We start from the raw sequence: 12,740 nt of genomic DNA on the forward strand, positions 1-12,740 counted from the left end.
ATTTCCACCATCGTAACCTTATGTAGCCGCGCGATCCCATCTTGGAGCCTTCGCCGGCGCTTCATCGGAGGGGGAATCGACCATGGAGGGCTTCTACATCAACACCATAGCCCCTCCGATGAGTTTTGAGTAGTTTACCACAGACCTTCGGGTCCATAGTTATTAGCTAGATGGCTTCTTCTCTCTTTTTGGATCTCAATACAAATTTCTCCCCTCTCTTGTGGAGATCTATTCGATGTAAACTCTTTTTGCGGTGTGTTTGTCGAGATCCGATGATTGTGGGTTTATGATCAAGTCTATCTATGAGAAATATTTGAATCTTTTCTGAATTCTTTTATGTATGATTGAGTTATCTTTGCAAGTCTCTTCGAATTATCAGTTTGGTTTGGCCTACTAGATTGATCTTTCTTGCCATGGGAGAAGTGCTTAGCTTTGGGTTCAATCTTGCGGTGTCCCTACCCAGTGACAGCAGGGGTTGCAAGGCACGTATTGTATTGTTGCCATCGAGGATAAAAAGATGGGGTTTATATCATATTGCATGAGTTTATCCCTCTACATCATGTCATCTTTCTTAATGCGTTACTCTGTTCTTATGAACTTAATACTCTAGATGCATGCTCGATAGCAGTCGATGTGTGGAGTAATAGTAGTAGATGCAGGCAGGAGTCGGTCTACTTGTCACGGACGTGATGCCTATATACATGATCATGCCTAGATAATCTCATAATTATTCGCTTTTCTATCAATTGCTCGACAGTAATTTGTTCACCCACCGTAATACTTATGCTATCTTGAGAGAAGCCACTAGTGAAACCTATGCCCCCCGGGTCTATCTTTTATCATATAAGCTTTCAATCCACTTTTATTTGCATCTTTACTTTTTGCATCTATATTATAAAATACCAAAAATTTATTTATCTTATCATACTATCTCTATCAGATCTCACTTTCGCAACTGGCCATGAAGGGATTGACAACCCCTTTATTGCGTTGGTTGTGAGTTCTTTGTTTGTTTTTGTAGGTGCCTGTGACTTTTGAGGAGCCTCCTACTGGATTGATACCTTGGTTCTCAAAAACGGAGGGAAATACTTATGCTACTATTGCTGCATCACCCTTTCCTCTTCAAGGAAAACCAACGCAAGCTCCAAACGTAGCATCATGCCGGGGTGTCTTGTCGGGGTCGGGGTGTCGGGGTCGGGGTTGGGGTCTGGGTCGTGGTGTGGTGTCAGGGTGTTGGGGGTAAGGGTGTCAGGGTGTCGGGGTCGGGGTCGGGGTGTCGTGCCGGGGTGTCGTTTCGTGGTAGGGGTGTCAGGGTGTCGGGGTCGGGTTCGGGGTCGGGGTGTGGTGTCAAGGTGTCAGTTGGTCGGGGGTCGGGGTCTAGGTTGGGGTGTGGTGTCAGGGTGTCGGGATCGGGGTGTGCTGTCAGGGTGTCAGGGTGTGGTGTCAGGGTGTCAGGGGTCGTGGTCGGGGTGGGGGGGTCGGGGTGTCGATTGTCGGCGTGTCAGGCTGTCGGGGTCGGGGTAGGAGTGTCCGTGGTCGGGGTCGTGGTCGGGGTGTCGGTGGTCGGGGTGTCAGGTGTGGGGGTGTCGATGGTCGGTGGTCCGGGTCGGGGTGTGGTGTCCGGGTGTCGGGGTGGTGGGGTCGGGGTGTTGTTTCGGTATCGGGGTGTCAGGGTGTCGGGGTCGGGGGTCGGGGTCGGGGTGGGGGGGGGTCGGGGTGTCGATTGTCGGGGTGTCAGGGTGTCGGGGTCGGGGTGTCGGTGGTTGGGGTCGGTGTCGGGGTGTCGGTGGTCGGGGTGTTAGGTGCGGGGGTGTCGATGGTCGGTGGTCGGGGTCGGGGTGTGGTGTCTGGGTGTCGTGTCGTGGTCGGGGTGTCAGGGTGTCGGGGTCGGGTGTTGGTGTGGGTGTGGTGTCAGGATGTTGGGGTCTGGGGTAAGGGTGACAGGGTGTCGGGGTCGGGGTCGGGGTGTCGTGCCGGGGTGTTGTGTCAGGGTCGGGGTGTCAGGGTGTCGGGGTCGGGGTTGGGGTGTGGGTCGGGATGTGGTGTCAGGGTGTTGGAGGTTGGGGGTAAGGGTGTCAGGGTGTCGGGGTCGGCGTCGGGGTGTCGTGTCGGGGCGCCGTTTCGGGATCGGGGTGTCAGGGTGTCGGGGTCGGGGTCGGGGTGTGGTGTCAGGGTGTCGGTTGGTTGGGGGTCGGTGTCGGGGTCGGGGTGTGGTATCAGGGTGTCGGGGGTCGGGGTCGGGGTGTGGTATCAGGGTGTCGGGGGTCGGGGTCGGGGTGTTGAGCCGGGGTGTTGGGGTGTCCGGGGTCGGGGTCTCTTTTTTCCTTGTCTTCTCTTCTTCTTCTTCTTCTTCTCCTTTCTTCTTCTTCTTCTTCTTCTTCTTCTCCTCATCTCCTCTTTCTTCTTCTTCTTCTTCTTCTTCTTCTTCTTCTTCTTCTTCTTCTTCTTCTTCTTCTTCTTCTTCTTCTTCTTCTTCTTCTCCTTTTTTCCTCTTCTTCTTCTTTTCTTCTTTCTTTTTCTCCCTCCTCCCGTTCCTCCCTCCTCCTCCTCCTACTACTTCTTCTTCTAAATAAAACTAAAAAAATCTAAAATAAACTAAACTAAAACTAAAACTAATCTAAAATAAACTAAACTAAAACTAACTGAAACTAAAACTATAACTAAAATAGAAACTAAAAAAGAAACAAAAAGAAACTAATTAAAAAAAGGGGGAGGAGCTCACCTGCAGGAGGAGGCGGCGACCCGGTGGAGGGGGAGGCCAGATGGCCCTGGCGGGACGGGCCGGGGCAGGGAAGGCCGCGGCGCGGCTGGACGACGTGTAACGAGCGGCGGGGGCGCCGTGGAGGTCGGGGAGGGGTGTGGGGCGGCGGGGCGGCAGGCTACACCGGATGGGGTCGGTGGTGGCGGCGTGGGCTAGTGTGGGTGGGGGATGGCGATGGACGGGAGGGGGCGGGGGGGGGGGGGTGACGGCGATGTGGAAGGGGCGCCGGGGGTGCGGTGGAGGTCGGGACGCCGCAGGGGAGGAGTGCGTGGCGGTGGGGCGGACGGCTATGGCAGACGGGGTTGGCGGCGGCAGCGCGGTTTGTGGGTGTGAATCGAGGAGGAGCGAGAGAGAGTGGAGAGAAGAGACAGAGGACAGGGGTGGGACAGCCGTTAGCGTACTCCCCTCTTTGCCGTCCGCCAACGGTCGGCAAACATTCTTTGCCTCGGCTTGCGGACGGCAAAGAGGTGGGGCCGGTGGGCTTGGGTTGGTTACACAATAATTGCACCCACCAACCTCTTAGCCGTCTGCTAGTGGACGACATAGTTTCTTTGCCGTCAGCCAGCGGACGGCAAAGAGTTGGCTGATGGGAAATACCTTGTTTGCCATCAGCCACTTCTTTGCCGTCCGTTTTCGTGTGGCGGACGGCAAAGACCTTCTTTGTCGTCAGCCAGCGGACAACAAAGAGTTGGTAGACGACAAATAAGCTAATTCCAGTAGTGTGCTCAGCATCACCATCAAGTCTAAGACATTGTAGTCATATATAATCAACACTAACTAATTGTTCTTAATACTTCGGACCTACTCCTCTCTCCTAGCTAAAATATCATAAAACAGATAAACTGGTCCTTCACCATAATGGAGAATGGACATAAACCTATCTCCAACTTGTGGCTTGCACACATTCATTTTGTCTTCAATTATTTGCGTGTGCGCATTCATTACTTTTCTCCATTCTTTGATTTTGAACCTTCCATCATTTGAAGAAATCGAGTATGTAGTATGGTAAGCCTCCGAAGGAGTTGGTCATAAGCTAACCATATGCATATCACCTTCGATACATAGCATGTCAGGCACAACCTGCTTCGGGAGCCTCAGTTCAAAACCGAAATAGTAACATATATAGTTAGCAATGTAGTTTACTTAAGAATAATGTATGCAATGAAGTTACCATCATTAGCCAAATCTTACCAAGTTTTTGGCAATGAAGTTACCATCAAACAATTTATGGACTAGTGGCACGTATCTAGTATAATTTGGGCTGATAGAGTGACTGGTTTTGAAGGCCTCAACAACTTCTATGAATGAGACAAGATAACCTTTCTCCTCACAATTAAGCTTGGAGTCATAGTTGTAGTATGTGTTGTCTACTACCTTCCGAGTATTTCTTGAAGATAAGAAATAAGTTGACAATTATAAATAAATAAGTTTAGTACGTATGAATAGAAAATATTTTAAATTAACAACATAAATTACTAAACTTAACAAATTAGTTTGACAAACTCATATCTAGGTAAAACTGGAGGCATATCCACATCCACCCAGATGTTGATATTATCATCATCATCATAATCTTCGGGGTGAATATTAAATCTTATTCGCATTCCCTCCTCAAATCCATATGCCTTGCAGAGAGCTTCCCAATTAGAGCAACCGAAATCGGAGCGATCGACCGCATTGTAGAACTTAACCATAAACTCATAACCATGTTTAGTCCTTAAGGGAGCCCTCCTCGTCTCCACATTCTCAAAGTCATCTAAACCAAACCAAGCTTCTCCAATACATATGGTCTAGCATGGCACGGGATGTACTAGTAGAATTGAAAAAAATTCCATAAATTACACGTTGAACAAAAGAAGCACAAGTGATGATATTTATTACGATAAAATGCTTGTCGTTGCGTACCGTACAAACATCAAAGTTCTCTTCTAGCTTCACGGTGAAAAACCTATCATTTTGTAGGTGAGGAAACCTGTCGCACACACCACAGTCATCGTAGCAGTACCCGCACTCCAGGATCCCATCGTCATCAGACATCTCCTGTGTTCAAAATTCAAAGATTATAACTCGGCGGCAAAACCAAAAAATCCGGCATGACCTTTGCTAAAAAGACATATCAACTGCCTGAAATTTGCCGGAATGGAAATTAATCAACACTCTGGCAAAACATAGGCCACTTATCGATGGTCATTGCATTTCAATGGTTCAAAATATGAAGAAAAAATATTTGAAAATATCTTATATATAATCCTAACACTAAATAAACTAGATCTATTAAGCACTTACTATAAATAAACTAGTTCTATTAAGCACTTACCAAATAAACTAGTTCTATTAAGTACCTAATATAAATAAACTAGTTATATTAATCACTTACTAAATAAACTATTTTCTATTAAACACTTGCTAAAATTCTACTACCCTAGTTCTACCCTAAATTTTCTTACTTCTATTTTACTCAAATGACCTACGATTTGCAAGAACAAAGATAAGGGAGGGAGGGAGGAGAGAGGAGGGGGAGGTGGCGGCCGGAGTAGGAGGGGGAGGGGCCGACCGAAGGAGGAGGAGGGAGGGGCGGTGGGAGGAGGAGGAGGGAAGGGCGGTGTGAGGAGGGCTACCGGCGGAGGAGGAAGGAGGGGGCGGTCGCAGGAGAAGGGAGGAGGGCGCGGTGGGAGGAGGAGGAGGGGCCGGCCTGATGAGGAGGAGGGAGGGGCGGTGGGAGGAGGAGGGAGGGGCGATGGAAGAAGGGCTGCCGGCGGAGAAGGGAGGAGGGGGCGGCCGCAGAAGGAGGGAGGAGGGCACGGTGGGAGGAGGGAGGAGGGCGCGGTGGGAGGAGGAGGTACGAAAGGAGGGAGTACCTCCGTGGCGGACGGACGATGGTGGCGGCGGCGATGGACGACGACAGTTATCGGCGCGGGTGAGAGCGAGGGGGAGAGTGAGTGAGAGAGAGGGGTCGGCCGCGCGCGTGGGGATAAGGTAGGGTTAGTAGTAGTGCGGGCAGAAAAACGCGCTCCAGCTAATGAGAATAGCACTAGCGATGCGCTGGGATGAATGCTACTACTAAGTTGGACTAGCAGTAGCACTTTGCTACTAAAAGCGCTACAGCTAAGTTGTCTGTCAATGCAAAAATGTATTGGCCATCAATGATCTTTTTGTGTACAATCTGAATTGTCAATATGAGTCCTCTCTAGTAGGAATCGGAGAAGACTCATGTTGCGGCCACAAATCTACACATAGAGTTGAGTGAAGACCAAGTGGCTGTGATAGTTTGAGGAGTAACATATTTAAGGTGGTAAAAACCCTGTTCGTGGAGCGAGGTGGGACTAAACTTGTGGGCTGAACATAACAGTAGCGAGTTACAAAGAAGTGTGCTGCTGCTAACATCTGTAGCAGTAGCCCGATCCATTATATGGCGCTACGGCTATAACTAGCTGGACGGCCAGATCATGGCAATTAGAGCAGTAGCGCAGTTTTGTGGCAATGCGCTACTGCTACTTTTCTTTCAGCAGTGCGTTTCCCTGGAGCGCGCTGCAGCTAAATAGCAGTAGCGTTGTATTTTGAAGATTGCTGCTGGTAAGATTCCGTGTATAAGGTTTTCCCTAGTAGTGATCGCTTAACGGCGACCCATTACGATGGATGCCACGTGCTAGTTACCCTTGACGAAAGAACATCTATGACACACCATTTATTGTCATGGAATTGGACACTTCCGTGATGATAATTTTGGTATTGTCATGGAACACTTCTATGATAGCACAAGTATGAATATCTTGATTCTATCATAAAATCGTCATGGATGTACATGCATGATAGAAAACGTGACCTACTGTGACAAACACGTATCATCACGGAATTGTATTTCTTTTGTAGTGTCACCTTCCGAAGTGATCACGACCCAATAGTATAGATGGCAGACAGACAAGAGTGTAGGGACACTGATGGAATACTAGCATCCTATACTAAGCATTTAGGATAGCAGGTAAAGGTATCAACAATTGTAGCAATAATGACAGGCTATGCAACAGAATAGGAGCTATCGAATCAATAACAGTGGCAAACAGAATGCAAGAATAAGAGATAAGAGAGTGGGCGATATCTGGTTTATCAAGGGGGGTGTGCTTGCCTGTTTGCTCTGTCAAGGAGGGTCGTCGTGGATGTAGTCGATCACAGGGGTATTGGCAGTGGTCTCGGGGTCTACCGGAAAGAAGTAACGGAGGGGGAACACAATAAATAATAGAGCAATCAAAACATCACAAAGCATAACATGGCAATACACAGTGCTAGAGGTGATCTAATGCAGTGTTAGGTGATACCAGCGAAGGGGGGAACATCCGAGAAAGTATTCCCGGAGTTTTGTATTTTCGGACAAGTGAAACAGAGGGGGCCAGTTGCATGTTCACTATGCTAGGGACGTGTGGCAGATGAACGGAGTGCGTATTCGGAATTGTCTCATTTTTCTAAGCAACTTTCATGTACAAAGTATTTCATCTGACTTACAGATTATTTTATATATTTTGTCAAAGTTTTAAACATATTCTAAAATTATTTATTTATTTTAATTTCGAAAATACAATTAAACACTATATGCTACAGGTACATAAAAGTGTACCAGAGAAGTGCTGGTGAGGCTGAGAGTGGGGCCCGGCTGCTGAGTCAGCTACGGACCCAGTCAACCTTATCCACTAGAACACTACACATGGTCCCACATGTCATGGACTGTAGGGATAATTAGGGATCGACTTTAAACGTGGTTATTTAAAGGGGTGAGCCCCACATGTCGGTGGCTATTTGGATTAGTTTAATTAGTCTGTTAATTATGCCCGCGATTAATTAGGAGTGGTTCCCATTTGTCGGTGACTCATTTTATTTAACAGATTTTTTAACTAAATTTAATTACTCAAATTAGTGGGTTTAGGCTAACTTAATTAGGCCCCCCACTTGGCAGTGGCACATGGCCAGTAGGGCCTGTGCTAGGCATGCACGGACGCAGCCAAGGCACCGGCGGCCACGCATAACAGCGGCAAGGGCGGGTGAAGCAGGGCGAGGCCCTAGGCTGCGGCGACCCCATTAACATGTCGGGTTACGAGTATTTGTTATTTGTGTGCAGGAACTGTTTACGTTATGTTGCGTGGTTCTCCTACTGGTTCGATAACCTTGGTCTCATCACTGAGGAAAATACCTACCATCGCTGTGCTACATCATCCCTACCTCTTTGGGGAAATAACAACGTTGTTCTAGCAGATAGTTGCCTGGGAGACATCATCAACATCAACCAGGTTCCTAATCACAAATCTCATCTCCTTGCAATTTACATTATTTTCCATTTGCCTATCGTTTTCCTCTCCCCCGCTTCACAAGAATATGTCGTTTTATTCGCCCTCTTTTTCATTCACCCTTTTTCTCGTCAGATCTATTTTTGAGTGCAATCTTGTTGTGTAGTCACCATGACTCAAGAGAACACCAAGTTGTGTGATTTCTCCAATACCAACAACAATGATTTTATTAGCACTCCGATTGCTCCTCCCACCACTAGTGCGGACTCTTGTGATATTAATACTGCTTTGCTGAATCTTGTTATGAAAGATCAATTTTCTGGTACTCCTAATGAGGATGTCGCTTCCCATCTTAACACATTCGTGGAATTATGCGATATGCAAAAGAAAAAAGATGTGGACAATGATGTTGTCAAGTTGAAATTATTTCCGTTTTCTTGGCGAGATAGCACAAAAATTTGGTTTTCTTCTTTGCCTCGCAATAGTACTGATTCTTGGAATAAGTGCAAGGATGCTTTTATTACTAAGTATTTTCCACCCGCAAAATGATTTCCCTTAGAACCCAAATCATGAATTTCAAGCAACTTGAACATGAGCATGTTGCACAATCTTGGGAAAGGATGAAACTGATGCTAAGGAATTGCCCAACTCATGGGTTAAATCTTTGGATGATCATACCGATCTTTTATGCGGGCTTGAATTTTGTTTCTAGAAATCTTTTAGATTCCGCCGCGGGTGTTACTTTTATGGAAATTACTTTGGGTGAAGCTACTAAATTGCTAGACAATATTATGGCAAATTATACACAATGGCATACCGAAAGAGCTCCTACTAGTAAAAAAGTTAATTCAGTTGAAGAAATTTCTTATTTTGAGTGAAAAAAGTTGATGCTCCTATGAAATTGGTTGCTAATAAAAGTGATCCTATTGATTTTAATGATGTGCCCTTGTCCACTTTGATTGAGAAAAATAGTGATGCCATAGATGTGAATTTAATCTCATGAAACAATTTCAATAACACTGCTTATAGAGGTAATTTTAATCCTAGGTCTTTTCCTAGTAATTTCTGTAATAATTATGGCAATCCTTCTTTTAATAATAATAGGAACACCTCTGATCTTGAGAATAATATTAAAGAATTTATCAATACTCAAAAAATTGCAATGCTACGATAGAAGAAAAGATGAATAAAGTTGATGATATGTCTAGAAGTATTCATTGAATTTCTCATGATGAAGAAACTCTCAAGATGAAACTTTTTGTTCCTAAGATTGAAGAATCAATTAAAGCTCTTTATGTTTCTATGGATGAAAGTAAGAAAAGAACCGCTATGCTTAGAGCTAGAAGAGAATTTTTAGGAAAAGCGTTTTCTAGTGATTGCTTTCATAAAAGTGATGAAGATCTTAAAATGATTGGTGTTTCTTCTATTGATTCTTTGTTAAGTAAAATTAATATTGATGAAAAAGGGACTGGAGAAGAGTCAACTTTAGCTAGAAGGCATCCCAATAATTTGGAGGGTGAAAATCTTGTTGAGAAAGTTGATAAAAGTGGGTTTGAAGATGTCAAGACTTTAACTAGTGATGTGCCCACTCTTTTGGATTACAAAGACTTGAATTATGATAGTTGCTCTTTGATTGGTTGTATTTATTTTTTGCAATCCAGGATAAATTCAACACATGCTTATGAACAAAATAAAGCTTTTACTAAACATATTGTTGATGCTATGATGAAAGCTTTAGAAGAAAAGTTGGAATTAGACGTTTCAATTCCTAGAAAATTGCATGATGAATGGGAACCTACTATCAAAGTCAAGATTAAAAAATTACGAGTGGCTTGCTTTATATGACTTGGGTGCTAGTGTTTCTACAATTCCGAAATCTTTATGTGATGCGCTTGGTCTTACCTATATTGAAGAATGTTCTTCAATTTGGAGTTGGGAGATTCCACTATTAAAAAACCTATAGGAAGAATTAATGATGTTCTTATTCCTGCAAATAGGAATTATGTGCCCATATATTTTATTGTTCTTGATATTGATTGCAATCCGTCTTATCCAATTATTCTTGGTAGACCGTTTTTACGCACTACTGGTGCCGTGATTGATATGAAAGATGGAAATATTAAATGTTAATTACCACTAAGGAAGGGTATGGAATACTTCCCTACAACTAGAATTAAGAAACCATATGAATCAATCATGAGGGCATCATATGGATCTATAAGCAAAGATGACATCCGTAGCATTATGCCTAGCTAGGGGCGTAAAACAATAGCGCTCTTTGGGAGGCAACCCAACTTGTATCTTTTTGCTTTTTTGTTTTCTTTCTGTTTTAAATAAAATACCCAATTATGCCTCTGATAAGATGTGTTTTTGTGGTTTAGATTAGTGTTTGTGCCAAGCAAAGCCTTTGGGATGATTTGAGTGATAGTTGATTTGATCTTGCTAAAAAACAGAAACTTTTGCACTCACCAAAATAAACTTAACAGAAGTGTGATTTTTAGTTGATTCTTTTTGCAGAAGATTAATAAACAAATTGCTCACGTTTTCCTTTTTTTCAAAATTGTTGGAGTTACAGAAGTATTCAAAGTATCCAGATTTATACAGACTATCTATTTTTGAAAGATTCTGTTTTCTTTGCGTTGTGTGCTTGTTTTGATGATTCTATGATTTTCTTTGAAGAGTTTTTGCCATATAGAAGTTGTAATACAGTAGATATAATGCAAAAATAAAATATGAATGGGTTTGCAACAGTACTTATAGTAGTGGTTTGCTTTCTTATACTAACCGATCTCACTAAGGTTTTGTTGAGTTTTGTGTGATTAATGTTTTTAAGTTTTGGGTGATATTACGATGGATGAAGGAATAAGGATTAGCAAAACTAAGATTGGGGATGCGCGAGGCACCCCAAGATTTAAGCATAAAGAACCTAAGCTTGGGGATGCCCCCCGAGTGGCATCCCCTCTTTCTTCTAACAACCACCGGTATTTTCCTTGGAGCTATATTTTAATTCGTCACATATTATGATTTTTGCTTGGAGCGTCTTGTATGATATGAGTCTTTGCTTGTTTTCCTTTTTATTTTAAGTCTTGAATCCTTGATGGACACACCTTTTTGAGAGAGCCAAAAATTATGCTATGCTTCCTCCTATGCTTCACTTAAATTTTAGAGCCTTGGAATTGCTCTAGTGCTTCACTTATATCTTTTTGAAGCACGGTGTGCTTTGTTATTTTTGAATAAATGCTCTCATGCTTCACTTTGATTTATTTGGGAGTTAGTAATTTTTTTAGAAATTCTCTCTTGCTTCACTTAGATTATTTTCAGAGAAAGAAATACTATGATCATGTTCCTCACTTATATTTGTTTGAGCTTATTAAAAGCAACATATGAAATTAGTTCCAAAGTGATAGATATCCAAGGAGGATATAATAAAAACTTTCATGAAGATCATTGTACAAAATAAACATGGTTCTTTGTAATGGTTTTGAGATATGACGATATGATATGTGACTCATATTGATGAGTAATTATGCTTTAGTAAGAATATTAGTGTTAAGGTTTGTGATTCCCTATGCAAGCACGAAAGTCAATAGTTATGCAATGAAATTACATACTACTTGTGGTGCATTATTCTGTGTTAGTTATGCTTAATGCTCGCTTATGAGATTTTTCATTTCTTGGTTGGACGCCTCTCAATCTTTTTGCTAGCCTTCATTTGCACTAAGTATGACCACTACTTGTGCATCCAAAACCCTTTAAACTAGCTTTGCCATATGAGTCCACTATACCTACCTATATGCTGTATTTCTGTGCCATTTTAAGCAAAATTGTATGTGCCATCTCTATTTTTCAGAATAAATTTCTGTTTTGTGTACTCATACCGCATGCGAGGCAGTGAGGGTGGCCGATATTTTCCATGCGAGATGTATTATTCTCACGATTAGTGTTTATTCACTTGTCATTGCACGAGAGTATGACAAAGGTATTAGGGATGCCCTATCCCGAAAAGAAAAATGCATTTACTTTACATTGTCAAATAATAAATTCCTTGGAAAGTGTAGGTATGGAGGGCACCTGTGGATACGGTTAGCCACGGAAAGTGAAAGTATGGTGGAAAAAGGAATACACTTTATTTTCTGTTTGGGAACCGGCTATGATATATGTAGCATGGAAACTGTTGGGAACTCTAAGTCGTTTTCATTGGTGGGAAAAGTATGCCTCCCAAAATGTTTTTATCTCTCAATTTTCTCTTTGAACTCTGGCACCTCTATAAATCCCTACTTCCCTCCACGGAGGGCCTTTTCTTTTACTTTATGCAATTTTTATTTTTTACTTGAGTCTCCATCTTCTCTTACAAAGCACAAACTAAGGGGCACTATGATCATATTTGAGCATTGGGTATAGCTAGTACTCGAGTGTGTTTCATGAATGGATCAATTGTTGAGCATAATGGGATAGGGATAACTTACTTTAGTGTTGATATTTTGAAAGACATGGTTGCTTGTTCATATGCTTGAGTATTAATGTCTTCATGTCAAAACTAGACTATTGCTTTGAACCATATAAAAGTCCAAATGTCCATGCTACAAAGAAAAGAATATGTGATGAACATGTTAGGCAACATTCCACATCAAAAATTATGTTCTTATCATTTACCTACTCGAGGACGAGAAGGAATTAAGAATGGGGATGCTGATACGTCTCCAACG

The sequence above is a fragment of the Triticum aestivum genome, chromosome 3B (assembly GCF_018294505.1).
Source record: "Triticum aestivum cultivar Chinese Spring chromosome 3B, IWGSC CS RefSeq v2.1, whole genome shotgun sequence".
Classification (NCBI taxonomy): domain Eukaryota; kingdom Viridiplantae; phylum Streptophyta; class Magnoliopsida; order Poales; family Poaceae; genus Triticum; species Triticum aestivum.